Source organism: Perca flavescens, chromosome 9 (genome assembly GCF_004354835.1).
Source record: "Perca flavescens isolate YP-PL-M2 chromosome 9, PFLA_1.0, whole genome shotgun sequence".
In the NCBI taxonomy this organism is placed as follows: Eukaryota; Metazoa; Chordata; class Actinopteri; order Perciformes; family Percidae; genus Perca; species Perca flavescens.
In genome coordinates, this window is record NC_041339.1 from 34,731,121 (window position 1) to 34,748,178 (window position 17,058).

Below are 17,058 nucleotides of genomic sequence, written 5' to 3' on the forward strand. Positions count from 1 at the left end.
TTGGAATTGGAAATCCAACATGACTGCCCCGTGCATCAACAGCTCTGAAAGATGTATTAACATGCAGTTTATTAGCACTTGTGTCTCACTAAATCAGTCGTACACACAGTCCTGTCCAACTTCTATCTGTGGACATGTTGTTACTCTGTTTGTATCCCCAAAAAAACAGCGTAATGCGTTGTTATTGTCGACTGGTATTGCTAACAATGGCTAACCGGGCTAGAGCTAACCCCACAATGAAAAATACGACTTGTAAATGGAACGCATTCAACTCGAGTGTGACGTCATTCCCAGCTCCAGCTTCCGAGCATCCGAGGATCCGAGGTAAATGGAACGCACTATGAGAGAGCAAAATAATTTAAACATATGGGATACTCGGGACATAAGACTTTTCATATTGAAATGGTAAATTACGATAGTGTGAAGTCATGGGCAAGAAGAAAACGCATAGTGAGAAGTCAACGTTGACTCATTTGAACTTACATTGTGGACGTAACCTACATTAGTTGAGTTGAGTGGGTGTGTGTGTGTGTGTGTGTGTGTGTGTGTGTATACATGTGCTGTCTCAGCTGCTTTTTTCCCTCCAATGTAAGAAATCCTACCTCAGGTGCCATTCATTTTCCTGTCTGTGCTGCTCTTCCTCTCGTTCTATTTATTTACTCGCTACCACACGTGTGCAAAAGAAACACACACACACACTTGAATAATTGAGTCCACATAATACTGTACATTAGAGGTAGACCGATTAATCGGTTTTGCCGATTAATCGGCACCAATAGTTGATTGGTGGAACTATCGTTATCGGCAAAACTCCATACCGATAGTTTTTGATGGTGCCTTTGTTTATGTTTTCAACCAATGGGAAGGCAGGTCCGTAACACATTACGCCTTATATCCAAGCGAGAACAACGAGTATAGTGGGAAAGATAGATCCCTCCAGGTCAGAGATCGTCTGTTACCGTTCTAAACCGACAGTTTAACTGTTTTTATTTGTTATTTATTACTTTTTGTTTCAGTTTGAATGAATGTCTTTTATTGACTTCAATATTTATATTTATTTCATTTAGCATGTTTTCATGGTTCACTACAGTTTTTTTATTTTTATAATAAAGTTCAGCACTGTTTTACTTGGAGTGTCATGTTTGTTTTTATCCAGCATCAATTCTGAATACTATCGGTCGATTAATCGGTTATCGGCAAATCGGTCGACCTCTACTGTACATTTGCATTTTAGTCGAGTTCAGCAGTGAGACATTTTAACAGGCTCTTTGGCGTGGCTGTGTCACACAGATTAGAAAACTTAGAATTTTTTCTCATTAAATACTGGATCCTTTTACTTTTGTGGCCCCTAAAGATCCTTGAAATTAAACAATCTGAAAAGTAAACCTGAAACATCTTCTTTTTTTTTGGTTGAACTAGTCCAAAATCCTTACATTGCACGGCAGCTAGATCTTTGCTATGCATTCCACAAACATACAGCTCGTCAGGCTTCAAGATGTATCTTTGCACATTCTACCTCGATAACGATAAATGAACGATAAAGTTCTAATTTGTCTTTTCTGAAGCCAAAATGTTTCCAGACGACGGTCCCTGCGTTTTTTGGGGTGCACAAGTTGCTCAGTTGACTCGGTCTCAGTGTTTGAGTCATCCTCCATTATGCTTTCCATGTGGCTGACTGGTCCAGGCGAAGTCACGTGACTACACACGCGGTAGAATGTTTTTAAGGTGAAAGTAGGCCTATCAAGAGGAATAAATTATTATCGATCGATAACAGCTTCAGAATTTCAATTCAGTTTTATTTATAGTATCAAATCATAACAAGAATTATCTCAATACACTTTACTGATAGAGTAGGTCTAGACCACACTCTGTAATTTACAAAGACCCAACAATTTCCAGTAATTTCGATGTCGAAACATTTTCGATTAATCGTCCAGCCCCAGTGTGACGGCCGCGACTGTTCGTTGATGGACAGACGGTTTATCCAATCACCTGCCAGCTATTTGAAGTGCCTGCCCTTTCCCAAACAGTTTCCAATGACAGCTTCTCGGATGGTGTTAACAAACCATCTGGCGTCAGGCATCACGAGCCAAATATGTTGGTAATCACTGGAGCAAAAAAAAACTAATCAACATCAGACCAAGCTGTTAACATATGAAGCCTTACATTTCAGGACTCTTTTTTTAGTGTATCTACCTTCATTCCTCCATCCCTTCATCCTCTCATTCACGGATAAATATAAATGATTCCAGACTGAGTTTGTCTCCTTCCTCCAGGCTCTCCTCTGCAGAGCATTTTCTTTCACATTCCTCCTCTTCTTTCCATTTCCCCTCCGTGCTCCCAAATCAAAATTGCATTTGTTATTGAGGGCAGGGATTGTGTAACCCTAATCTGTGTAATCGAATTGCAACGCTCAACACAACAAGCAACTGCAGCCCACAGATCTCTCTAAACGTGTTTGCTCGCATGCAGAGTAAAGTGTTCAGAATAACATTATTGACCTCGGGTCTCGGGGTGGGAGAGAGAGAAACGGAGAAAGAGAAAATGAGAGAGGGAGAGAGATAGACAGACATGGGGGAAATAACAGAGGCTGTTACGGTCAGAATGGGGTTGTCCATCAGAGCAGCCATGGCCACTGCTCACAGGGAGGCAGACAGACACGTAAACATTCAGCAGACAAGGAGGACTGTACAGACTTGGATTTGGCTTCTTAAGACTCTTAGAACTAGAATTGTCTTGGGCGGCGCTAAGCGCCAGACGGAGCCACAGCGCCTCTGCAAAATAGCCTCTGGAAGGAATTTGTTTTGGTGGAACATGTGTACATTCAAAGGTTGTTTTAGTCGTGCAACAGAAAAGTCAGATTGGACAGATAGTCTAGCTAGCTGTCTGGATTTACCCTGCAGAGATCTGAGGAGCAGTTAACCCTAGTCCTCACAAATCCACCGGAAAAAATAAGAAGAGTCTAACACATATCTTGCAAAGATGCTGCAAACCCATACCCTAGAAATCTAGACGCCCCCTAGCGGCAGCAAATGTCATTTGCAGCCAGGGTCAGTCTAGCAACTCTCCGTTGGCTTGCGAGCTGGAAAAACCAAACTCTAGTCAGGCCAGTCGGTGTGTATAGAGTCGGTGGGCGGAGCTCAACATAAGGACAGCAGAGTTGCGATGGTTCCGCGTGAATTCCCCGCTACTTGAAAACAAAGAAGATGGCTGCTGCTGCTGCTGGCGAACAGTGGTCTTTGGAATCGGCTTTGGCTGCGACTCTGGAAGACTTGGAGTTCAGCTTTTCTTTGAGAAAAGAACAAAGAATGGAACTGAAGTGACCGGATACAGCAAAAGTTTAGTCTATCAACTAGCGTTGCTCTGCCTGGTTGTAGCGCTATCCTATTGCGTGCAGAGGGAATTTGAAAGACAACCGTTTATCCCGCCCCTCGGATTGAGCCCTGCCAATGGCGAGTTCCCAGACCCACCATCTTGATGTGGATCTGGCTTGTCAGGCTCACAGTCGTCTATTCGGTAACGAGAGAAAGAAAACCTTCCCATCGTCGCTCTTTACTACAAAGTGAATCTAAGACTGTAAACAGTTTAGGTCTGCAACGATTATTGGCATTGGTGATTTTGTTTCGATTAATCAATTTGTTTGGTCTATAAAATGACATAAAATGGTGACCCTCAAATGTGGATCAGTGTTTCCCAAAAAGCCCAAGACGACGTCCTCAAAAGGTCTTGTTTTGTCCACAACTCAAAAATATTCAGTTTACTGTCCCAGAGGAGAGAAAACACTAGAACAATATTCACATTTAACAAGCTGACATCAGAGAAGTTTTAGCTTTTTTTTACTTAAAATCAGAATAGTTGGCGATTGATTTAATAGTTGACAACTCATTTTTCAAACTCATCTTTTCATTCAAAAGTTTCTGTTGGAAATTAAGCTTTTTAAACATGATCAAATCATGATATCATAGGGATCAAATAGGGTGGATTTAGGCATTTCAGTGTGCACGGAAATCTGCCCCAGAAAACGCCACTGTGAGCACATGGCATTTTCACATATAATGAATAACTTAAGCCAAAGTAAAGACAAACTGATGAAATCTCTGAAGTTTGGATTTTAAACCCCAGTAGGACAGATAGTGTGTTCCGTGATGTGTGTGTGTTTTTTGCATGTGTGTGTATCAGTCTCTGTACATATGTGAGAGGACTTGATACAGCAAGCTGCCATCAGGAGACAGTTGTGGGATTTTCCCAGAGTCCTCAGCTCGTCTCAGATCTGCCTGATAACCCCTTCACTCTCTCTCCAACATTTATTTTGCACATGTGGACTTGGTTTGTGCATGGGCAGATAAGGGACTCCCACATTTGATTGGCAGGGTCCTCTAGGGGCCTTTGTTATCCATAAATCATTGAGCCATTCGAAGCATAAGAGCATAGCTGCAGGGCGAGATTTGAATGCAGCGACTTTTTCTTCTCCTTCAGTCACACTGAAGATATTTGATTGATGCGTTTCTACTTGAATCTATTGGACATTTTAATATCCCCTGTGTGGGAAATCATATACATATATCTCAGGGTTTTTTGATGTCTCATGATGTCCTCCATGCTGATAAATATACTATACGTAGGATGAAAATGAATATACTTGGGTTTTTCTGTAAAATCTTTTTATTAGACGAAAGAAGCTCAGATGTTAAATTACAAAAACTTTGCATATTTGATCGCATGGAAATTCGCAACATTTTTAACCGAAACAAGTATTGTATGAATCTGAGAAATCATTTTATGAAGCATTAGGTATTCTTAGGTAAGCACCAAAATATGTTAAAGGTCCCATGGCATGAAAATGTCAATTTGTGAGTTTTTTTTAACATTAATATGTGTTCCCCCAGCCTGCCTATCGTCCCTCAGTGGCTAGAAATGGTGATGGGTGTAAACCGAGCCCTGGGTATCCTGTTCTGCCTTTGAGAAAATGAAAGCTCAGATGGACCGATCTGGAATCTTCTCCTTATGAGGTCATAAGGAGGAGACTTCAGATACAGTATTAGGGGACCACTTAGGCCTATATAAAAGCATCCAAAGATCACCATGTCATGGGAACTTCAGTACAGTACTCCTATATCTCCATATCTATTATATAGTATATATAGTATATTCATACTCGTATTTTGTGTTTGTACTACAACATGTTTACATGCTTTAGGGCCCTGTTTTAACGCTTGAAGCGCCTGGCGCAGGTGTGTTTAGAGTGTACTACACTTTTGCTAGTTTAATGGTGAAATGAAAGGGTCCGTGCACCGGGCACATGGTTCAAAAGAGTTGTTCTTAGTGTCTTTATTAATTCATAGGTGTGTTTTGGGCGTAACATGCAATCAACCAATCAGAGATCATCTCCCATTCCCTTTAAAAGCCAGGCGCGTTTGGACCTTGGTTCATTGCTGTTATGATGGAGGATTTTTAATCTTCTGCATGGGTGTGTGCTGCTGCGCTTCCCTGTGTGTGTAACAAGCATAGTGTGTGCGCGCGCTGTGCACGAACCCAGGCACATGTTACTAATTTGCTGTTAAAATAACAATGAAATGCTGCGTTATTGACTTTAGACCAGGTTTTGTTGGTCAATGGCGCCATCACTTCCCGCTGCCTCAACATAGAAATACGCCCAGAATGCACCTGAACACACCTCCCTGTAAGACCAGCATGCCCAGAATGCCCCTGTACACACCTCCCTGTAAGACATTGACAACTGTGTCGGTCTTAAACTAGCGGGCTTTGCTAAAACAGTTAGAAACGTGAACGTTTGAGCTCACAGGGATTTCTCTGAAATACATTTACCTCGTTATTGTACCCCCCCTCCTCACTACGTGGATCTCCACACTTTTATACAGCAGCTGTCAATGTGATTCATACGGTAATAATTACATGAATGCATATGAATTACAGTGCATTACTTTTCATAGCTATATGTATTAATGGGCCATGAGAAGAGCCTGGTGGGATGACTCACACCTGCCTCCGACTGGCCCTAATGGCAACCAGGCTTTACTATCAGACGGTTCTTCTGTCTAAGAACCCGGGGAGCAGACTGTAGCGCTGAGGTCAGAACGCTAATTGAAAACGCCAAACGCTGATCCTTCAATTACTTTGAACAGGGACTCTCTCTGCCCGCCTGCCCTGCACCCCAACCTTAAACCCCACCTCACACCCCCGCCCCGAGCCTCCATGTGTGATCCCCAGACCCCTCTCTCTCTCTCTCTCTCTCTCTCTCTCACTGTCCGGCCCCATTGTTAGCGGTGGCGCCCGCCATGCAGACACCCCCCTCAGAGACCTGAGGAGGCTTCCCATGGACGCCGGTGGGGGGGGCACGAGGTCAAGACATGGGTGCACATAAATCTGTGGCCTCGCCATACATCCCTGAACCCTCCCACCATCCGCTCACCCCCCCTATCTACAAAACACACACACACACATATGGGTCCACTAACAATAGGCCCTCTCCATCTGGGTGTAAATAATGATGATATTGTGGTGGTGAATGGTGCCCTGTGTCCAGGCGATAAGCCCAATATAGTTATAGCAATATGAGGAGGAAGGGAAAGGGGGTGCATTATCCTTTATCTGTGTCATGGCTTACCCACTCTGTGTGTGTGTGTGTGTGTGTGTGTGTGTGTGTGTGTGTGTGTGTGTGTGTGTGTGTGTGTGTGTGTGTGTGTGTGTGTGCGTGTGTGCGTGTGTGTGCGTGTCACAGTCACACTCTTAATTATTAATGCACGAGCCCTCACCATTTTTCTTCATTCGCATCTTCTTAGCCAATTTGCCTGTCCCCCTCCCTAACACACACACTCTCACACTCCAGCCCCCCCCCCCCCAATCCCACCAGGCCATTGCCTCACCTCGTTCTCTATATATTATTGCTTTTGTTCTCTCTCCTCTCTCGCCCGGTGTTGTGTACTGTTTGGGAACATTTCCATTGTTCTCTAATATCGTCATTAATTATCCCCGCGGCACCACAATGGGCCGTTTAGTTTCATTTTCATTGCTTTTGTACGCTGGTGACAATTAATTAGCCAGTGATGATGATGATGATGATAAAATCGGAGACGGAACGGGCAGGAAGAGGCTGTGACTGGACACAGTTGGAGCGGGAGGACTCAGCAGCTGGACGGGGCAGCATCGGCCTTCATCAAATCTGTGTCACGTCTCAGGAATTGAGTCCGAGCAAACTTATCTGATATAGTTTCGTCACGTTTTTTGGAGTCGCCTTCGGAATTTAAGCTTCTAAAAAGAGAACTTTGGTGGATTGTGGTGAAGGAAGTATTCAGATCCTTCACTTAAATAAAAATACTAATAACAAAACAAACAAACTCTATTCCTTAATTGTCACATACAATGTAGTGAAATTCTATTTCTGCATTTTAACCCATCCTGAGTATTAGGAGCAGTGGACAGCTATATATACAGCAACACTTTACTTGAAGGAATCTACATAAGTGTGACATGACACTGTCATGAACACATGACACAGTCATGACACATGAACCCTAACCCTAACTTGTCATGACAAAACAGAATGGCACTTACTAAAAGAAGCGTTATGTCATAAACGTTTATGACTTGTTTATAATGTTTATGACACGTTCATGACAGTGTCATGTCACTCTTATGTAGACACCTTCAAGTTAAGTGTAACCACATGTTCTTTAAGTAGAACTATGTCAGTAACCTCAGGAAAATGTACTAAAAGTTTTAAAACTAAAAGTAGTCAATGCGGAAAAATCGTCATATTTTTATATTTTAGAAAGTGGAAACCATAGGCCTAATTTACAGGGGGAGGGGGGGGGTCATAATCAAAACTGGCCAGTGCAACCCACCCCAAAATCTTATTATAATTTCCTAATAACACGGAACATAAATAAAGACATTTGCACCATAACTTGATGCAGAAAATGCACAAATTGCTGCAGGAAAATTCACCAGAATGGAGACAATGAAGTGCTTGACATTCAAAATTCCCCCACCCCAAATGTTGAACCCAATGTTATGCCCTTGCTAATAACGATCCAAACTGTTCTGTCAATCAACTAAGTGTATAGTCAGCTCATCATTTCAGCTGTACTTGTAGATCTATATATTGTTAGATAGTTTAATTTGTAATAAAACATCATATTTTGTAACCTACGTTTGTTTTGTGCCCAAAAATCTTGTAGAGATAACTAAAGTAACTAAAGCTGTAACAGATGAATGTAGTGGAGTAACTAAAGTAACTAGTAACTAAAGCTGTAACAGATGAATGTAGTGGAGTAACTAAAGTAACTAGTAACTAAAGCTGTAACAGATGAATGTAGCGGAGTAACTAAAGTAACTAGTAACTAAAGCTGGAACAGATGAATGTAGCGGAGTAACTAAAGTAACTAAAGCTGTAACAGATGAATGTAGTGGAACTAACTAAAGCTAACTGAATGTAGTGGAGTAACTAATTAAAGCTGCAACAGATGAATGTAACAGATGAATGTAGTGGAGTAACTTAACTAGTAACTAAAGCTGCAACAGATGAATGTAGTGGAGTAACTAAAGTAACTAGTAACTAAAGCTGTAACATGAATGTAGCGGAGTAACTAAAGTAACTAGTAACTAAAGCTGTAACAGATGAATGTAGTGGAGTAACTAAAGTAACTAGTAACTAAAGCTGTAACAGATGAATATAACTAAAGTAACTAAAAGGATGAATGTAGTGGAGTAACTAAAGTAACTAGTAACTAAAGCTGTAACAGATGAATGTAGCGGAGTAACTAAAGTAACTAGTAACTAAAGCTGTAACATGAATGTAGCGGAGTAACTAAAGTAACTAGTAACTAAAGCTGTAACAGATGAATGTAGTGGAGTAACTAAAGTAACTAAAGCTGTAACAGATGAATATAGTGGAGTAACTAAAGTAACTAGTAACTAAAGCTGTAACAGATGAATGTAGCGGAGTAACTAAAGTAACTAGTAACTAAAGCTGGAACAGATGAATGTAGCAGAACTGAACTAGTAACTAAAGCTGGAACAGATGAATGTAGCGGAGTAACTAAAGTAACTAGTAACTAAAGCTGGAACAGATGAATGTAGTGGAGTTAAAAGTCCAATATTTCTCTCTGAAATGTAGCGGAGTAGAAGTAGAAAGTGGCATGAAAAGAAAAGACTCAAGTAAAGTACAAGTGCCTCAACATTTGTACTTAAGTACAGTACTTGAGTAAATGTACTTAGTTACATTCCACCCCTGGGGGTTCAGTCACTTAAGGCCTTATTATGCTTCAAACTAACTAGGTTGTACAACGTGTCATCCAACCATTCGTCTAAAGGCGAAATACTTTCTACTTAGTTTGATGTCAACCCTTGAGAACGGGTTGAAAAGCCGGCTGTCATCACCTCCTCCTGGCTGCTTTCTCCATCACCAGCTCTGTCTTTTCCGTTGTCTTTGTAGTCGCGACACAATGAATTGTACAAATGGCGATAACGGCTTTCTGTCTCTCTCCTCGAAGACATTCATAGTGCAGCACTCCGTAGTTCACATTAAAAGAGAGTTGAGTAGTTGTGTGAAGAATGAAAGAACTACTTTCATGCTCATGAAAGTCGGAAAGGGTGTTTCAACGGCCGTAATACGTCCCGACAAGCGGTTCCTTTGAAGCGTACCAAGGCCTTAACTCCCCCGTGTTACAAGACGCTCTCAACATTTACACACTAATAGAAGCCCACAACAGAAAGACCAACTTGTTTTTTTCTTGTGTTTTTCAAAGAAGAAACAAAGTTAGTAGTTAGTAGTTAATAGCCATGGTGTGATTTTTTTTGATGTCTTTTGATCAGGCACAACAACAAAAAACATGCAAGAATTAAATCCCCCTTTTTTTTTTTTTTTTTTTTTTCACATTATTCTTCTTACCATAAACATAGAAAAACAAAAGAGCAGGAAAAAAAGAAAAAAAAAAATCCCCTTTTAATACCGTGGATATAGAGCCACTTGTCCAGCCATGCCAAAACACTTATTTATGAACTTTAATATCCAATGGAAAATAATGTGTGGTGTCAACATAAAAATCACAGCGCTTTCAAGAATCTTAGAAATGTGGGAACATAGGTCTGTGGGAACATCTATTCACCATGCTCCCAGTATATTCACGACGTTCCACGAATGCTCCGGTGCTGCAAGAAATTCCGCCGGATGCATGTCTTTTCAGCCGATGTCTGTTACCTTCCGCTTTCTTTGTGTTGGCGATCTAACCTCCGGTGGATTTGTGAGGACTATGGTTAACTGCTCCTCAGATCTCTGCAGGGTAAATCCAGACAGCTAGCTAGACTATCTGTCCAATCTGAGGTTTCTGTTGCACGACTAAAACTACTTTTGAACGTACACATGTTCCACCAAAACAAGTTCCTTCCAGAGGCTATTTTGCAGAGACACCGTGGCTCTGTCTGTCACTTTGTGCCACCCAAGACGATTGTGATTGGTTTACAAAAATGCCAATAAACCAGAGCACATTTTTCTCCCATCCCAGAATGCTGTGTGGACTAGCCAGACCCTCCTCCGCAGCGCTGCAAAGCGAGACTACCTCAAACTTGAATAAGGAAGAGGACTATATAATATATAATAAGAACAAAATCAACAAGAATTCTCTGAAACAAAGTTACAAAGGAACCAGAACTACTTATGAGACAAACAGTCATTAGAATAATGTTTGATAAAGAGTCCAGAGCTTGGGATTCTGGGAGTGGATTTTGGTTGAGCAGCGCTGACAGTGTTTGTTTAACATGCGCGGAGCACTTGGGCGCCACTGAGGAGAATCCTATTAGTTTAATAAATTCAGGCAGCCGGGCAGACCTTCTCCCTCATGTGTCACATCGGTTTGAAGGGAGCCGGAGCAGATGCTGCTCTCTTTTTCTTTTTCTCTTCCCTTTTTTTTCCCCTCTGTTGTCAATGGCCAATCTCCATATCATCATTTTCTTTTTGTTAACCCTCACCCCTCCTCCTCTTCCTATCGGTATCTCTTGTGTTTCTCCGTCACCCCTCTCATTAGGAGATCGGAGACTCACACACACACACACACACACACACACACACACACACACACACACAGTTGTCATTCATTTATTTGTGCATCTGGCTGGTGTCAGAGTAAGAAATGTCACCGGCGCGTCATTGTCATTAATGTTCCCAAAGTGAAGCTTGTGACTTGCTGACAGAGAGATGAGCTGACATAGAACACACACACAGACACACACACAGACACACACACACACACACAAACACACACAAACACACAAAAACATACAAACACAGACACACACACACACACACAAACAAAACACACACACACACACACACACACACATACAAACACAAACACAGAAACACATAAACAGATGTATATAGAGAGACAATAAATGGGTGAATTCATCCTAAACTGTTTTTTTTTTTTAACATGTCCAAAATGTGAACCGCATGACTCAACCAGTCCATTTTTTTAACATCACAATCAAAGTCCAATTTGGTCAGGAGCATCACTGAGTTTAACCCCAAAAACATAACAAACCCAACAAATATTCACATTCCCATTTACTTAAAATCAGCAGATTTTGGGGCATATTTTTACCAATCACTTTTCCGCCAACAAACTTTCTATTCGATTCAATGGGGAATTACGGGAATTGTTGGGTCTCTGTAAATTATAGACCAAATCTCTCTGTAAAGTGTCTTGAGATAAGTTCAGTTATGATTTGATACTATGAATAAAATTGAATTTAAATTGAATTGAATGTAGTTGACGCTAATTGACGCTGGGAAAATGAGACGCTCACTGAGGAAACAAAGGCAGAGGTGTTTTTTAACAAGCGTCATGTGAAGATGATGTGTGTTGCTAATGCACTTAGATGAAGTGGTTTAATTATTAATGTGAAGATAAACTGAGAAGCATAATCATTTCAGATGGGGGGGAGGCGGGTGAGCGGGGAGGGGCTTAGTTGCTTTGGAGAGGCTTAAATAACAATCAGCATTTCTAATGAAGCAATTAATGATACATGAAATACATAACATGTAGATATAACACATAATGTGAAGCTGACTGGTTCGTGCCGTGTTGGATACCGGAGCAAAGCCTTCAGCTCGGCAGCGTCTCGCTCATCATCTCCCCCATCTGTCTGTCAGCACACAGTAAAGACTTTACCGCACTACACATTCACACACCTTTTGTAAAGCAGGTCTCTCATAATGCGTCTCAATGACAATACAGTTGAATCTAAAATAATCTAATCTAATACGTCTGATGCGGGCCACATTTAAAAAATAATAATAATAATAATGTACAGTCAGTCAAAAAAATCTGATCTTGCAATAATTCGGAATTGAGCATTAAAGTCCCAGTGTGTAACGTGTTTAGTTGGTCATTATCAAAATCTGTGTTGCCCGTTCACTAACTTGTCCTTTTTCATGATTATTTACCTCCACCATTAATTCCAAGTATTTCTGTTGGCTTGAGATTTTACATTTGCGTTTGCATGAACTGGGGTAGACGCTTCATATTCATGCTCCATCTTGAAATACATTAGCCGGTAAGGGACATACAGGACATACTGCTCCGCCTTTCGCGTTTTCTCTGTCACATGATAAACTCACAGCTGCTGCTAATGCTGCTAATGTGTTTCTTAGCTTCCCGGCCCCGGCAAGTTTGAAGAAGGAAACATGGAGGACCACATGTATCAAAATCCAAATTTCAGGAACGGGAGTCTTCTTCTTCTTTGCCCAGAAAAAGGAAAAGGAGATTGAAAAGACCAAGGGACCGGCGTCATCATAAAAAGAGATGGAAAGATGGAAAGACCTGATGAAGGAAAAGGGGATTGAAAGAGACGCTTAACGGCTACCGTAGCTGTAATACGTACTTTGAACTGCGTGGCACGAGAGAGAGTTGATTGCCATATATGATCTCAAAGCTAGATGGGAGAGATTCCCACACACTGGACCTTTAAGCACTGCAGTCTGAATGTGGCCTTGGAGGTGTCAAAAACCTCTTCAAAGTCTAAGTAAAAATGACATGGACAATACACAGACACATGTTTTGGTTGAGCGTGTCATGTCAAAAGCATGAGAGAAGTCCACAATACACGCTTACGTAATGATGGACGGATTCCACAATTACACATCATTACACATAATCATTTTCAGTTTTCAAAGAGACATTTTAGCTCTGAAGCTCTGTAACATCTGCACTCTGCATTCCCCAGTGCTAATCTAATTAGACTGAGTTTTGACTGCGTTTGGAGTTTTGACTCTTTTTTTTTTTTTTTTTTTTTTTTCGCGGCTCATGTCTGATCTCTTCACGGCTGTCTGGACGGAGAAAGATCAGATTCCGTGTGGTTGCTTCCAGTTAAGACAGCCATGAAAAGATCAGATATGTGCCACGATGAGACCTGCCACACTGGGCCGAAACCCATGAAGCATGCAAAGACCTGAAACCATCATAATTTCAATTTCAAAAAAGTTAGACCGGATGGTATGCCCAATCATCATACGCGAACTCCTCCCTGCTGCGTCTTTAGGCAGATCTAAATGGAACCGTCTACAGCCCCAGGGTTAGTAGAATAAATCATGACCAACTACAGTTTCCCCTCATAAATCCTTTTTGAAAGATTTACACAAAGATGCATTTTGCGACTGAGACAACTTAAAGAGAGTAACAAGAGGACGCAAGGCAGCTTATTCCGAGTGTGTGTGTATTGCAGCCTTTTTGTGACTCAGCTCTTCAGATTAGTGTGTTGACTATTTTGTGTGTAGAGGGCTTGAAGAGAAGGTGCACGTTCGATTGCGAGCACAATCAAAACAAGTTCCTTACTTCCTTCTGCCTTTCTGTTTTATCAAATGTTCCACAGAATTGTTTCTCAAGAAGAGTTATCAATAACGTAAGTAGAACTGGTTCTAAGTCTGTGAATAAGAACTGACGACATGCACAGCAAAAGTTGGGTAACACTTTACTTGAAGGTATCTGCATAAGAGTGACATGACACTGTCATGAACACATGACACAGCCATGACACATGAACCCTAACCATAAACATAACTTGTCATGACAAAAACTGAATGACACTTAGGTAAAAGAAGCGTTATGTCATAAATGTTTACGACACGTTCATGACAGTGTCATGTCACTCTTATGTAGATACCTTCAAGTAACCAAAAGTTGTCATTTGTCTAACATGCGTGGGATCACTTGTTCACAACGACTAATGATCAATACCACCAATTCTACATTCATCTGCTAATGCAAAAATAAGCTTATTTCCCAAAAGAAAATGTCTTTGATGATCACACATACAGCATTTATATTCTAAATTTGTCTGTCAACAAATCTCATGCGCACAACCAAACCAACAGTGAATGCAACGAGTATTGTGTGGATCGCAGCCTAATGTATCACTGTAGTTCATTCAATTCAATTTTATTCATAGTATCAAATTATAACAAGAGTTATGTCAAGACACTTTACAGATAGAGTAGGTCTAGACCAGTGGTTCCCAACCTGGGGTCCGGGCACCCCCAGGGGGGGCGGCAAAGATCACAAGGGGGGCGCGAGTCTTTATCTGGTTTGAGGTTGAGGTAAAAAAAAATGTTTTGCACATGTTAAACAAATTATAATACACTAGAATATATAATGTATACAAAAGTCTGTATGAAAACTATATATTTTGTTGTATCCTCAATTTTCCTGCCCCACGGCATCAGTATTTTATGAATGAAACATGCCGGAGAAACAGTGCTGATAACTCCTCTGTATCAAAAAAGAAAGAGAGGCTCTATCTCGAGAGTTACCTCAACTTCGGTTTTGGGTGGGGGGGGGCTCAGCTTTTCTTAGACATGAGTAGGGGGGGCGCCAAGGAAAAAAGGTTGGGAACCACTGGTCTAGACCACGCTCTGTAATTTACAAAGACCCAACAATTCCAGTAAGCATTTAATGCGACAGTGGCGAGGAAAAACTCCCTTTTAGGGAGAAACCTCGGGTGTTGAGAAAAAAAAAAACTTCATTCTGGCTCAATCCCACACACAGCGTCCTGCTGCCACAAATACTCCCTAGAGCGCCGAAATGTGGATTAATCCGCCGCTGAAAATAGTCGCCATCAAATGCACGTTTTCCCTCTTTTTTTGTTTGATAAAAACTACAGTGAGCAGCTGTTTGAGGAAATTACTGGTGAAACTCTGTGTTGTACAGTACGTCATCAGTAGGAACCAATGGGCTTGAAGTCCTAAAGTATGGACAGACGGACTAACGCGTTGTTGCTTTGAGTCTCTTCATGGGATTTGCGGACAGAAACAAACATAGAATGATGCCAGCTTTATCTTTTAAGTGTGTGTGAGAGTGTGTCCAGGTTTTTCAAGGCCATTTGTAGCTGATCGTCTGGATGCACAGATGATGCCTCAGTGAGCACACGCACACACACACACACACACACACACACACACACACACACACACACACAGACATAGACATAGACACACACCATTGGTCACCAGTTGTCAGTAGCGTCTCTGCCCCAGGGCAGAGCTTTCATGCTACATTTCCACCAATCCTCCAAACCTCATCCACTAATCCATCATTTTGGACACACACACACACACACACACACACACACACACACACACACACACACACACACACCTATACAGTCACTTTAGGACATTTGCATTCAAAGCTACAAACCTTCCCAATGTCCTACACACACACAAACGGACATATGATCTATTTTTTACTTCACACACACACACAAACACATGATGTATCTGCCCTGTGGCCAGTCAGCAGTGTTGCGTTGCTGCCCACTGGGCTTGAGCAGGAAACAGCTGCTTGACCTGATAAGATTCCCTGGACACACAATCACACAGTCCATTTCAAAGCATGTGTCTAGATTAACACATCTCCTCGTCCTGAGCTGCGAGTCAGTTCTCTGGCAGGCGTCACAATGTGAAACAGAGCTTCAGGCGAGAAGAAAAGAAAAGGAAAAGAAAAGCACCTGATAGCTCACTTAGCCTGTGGTGTTCACACTGTACGTTATAGGAACACTAACATTTAAGGACATCATCAGGTTAGCCGTATAATCCAGAGTCAAATTAGAAGGATATATGGATATATATGGATATTAGTCTCTGTGTGTTTAGTAGGGCTGCACAATATATTGTTTTCTGTTTTTTATCATACAGCGTTCAACATTAAGGTTTTTTTTACTTGTCCAGTCAGGAAAATGATTTTAAAATCAAATGTATTCTTTTTCAAAAAAAAAAAAAAAAAAACTTTTAGAAAATGGAAAAAGCGTGGAAAACACAAATGTCTTCAAAATAAAACTGAGATATCCAGAAAAAAGCACCAAATGTCATGCGTGATAAACACATCGCAAAAGACTGTGATGTTTCACTTTGAATATAGTAACAACGTATTAAAGTGCTCATATTATGCTCATTCTCAGGCTCATAATTATGTTTAGAGGTTGTACCAGAATAGGTTTACATGGTTTAATTTTCAAAAAACACCATATTTTTGTTGTACTGCACATTGCTGCAGCTCCTCTTTTCACCCTGTGTGTTGATCTCTCTGTTTTAGCTACAGAGTGAGACATCACACTTCTGTTTCATCTTCGTTGGGAGTCACACATGTACAGTAGCTAGGCAAGGACTACTAACCAGTCAGAAGCAGAGTATTAGAGCGTGCCCTGACAATACCTAGGTAAGGACTACTAGCCAGTCAGAAGCAGAGTATGAGGGTGTGCCACGCTAGCAACTAGGCGAGCATTATAACGTGTGTTACAAAGTGACCACGTTTGTCTCTGAAGTAAAGGCTGGACTACTATAGAGCTGTTTGGAGCAGTTGGTGAACAGTGTTTTCTGTTGGAGATGGTAAGTCTGGACTTTGGGCTTTTTCACTTTGTAAACCTATAACATGCACAAAAAAGATATCTTACACAATAAAGGAAAGGGAAAACGCCAAAAAGCATAATATGAGCCCTTTAAATTACAATCTGTCTTTAGGCATTATTTAGTCTGATTCACGCCATGCT

General features: G+C 41.3%; 1 protein-coding gene across 1 annotated transcript in view; it reads left to right on the forward strand.

Moving 5' to 3' along the window:
* pik3r3b (phosphoinositide-3-kinase, regulatory subunit 3b (gamma)) overlaps positions 1-17,058 on the forward strand; it is a 133,834-nt gene that overhangs the window by 73,223 nt on the left and 43,553 nt on the right. The gene's annotated exons all lie outside the window — the stretch shown is intronic.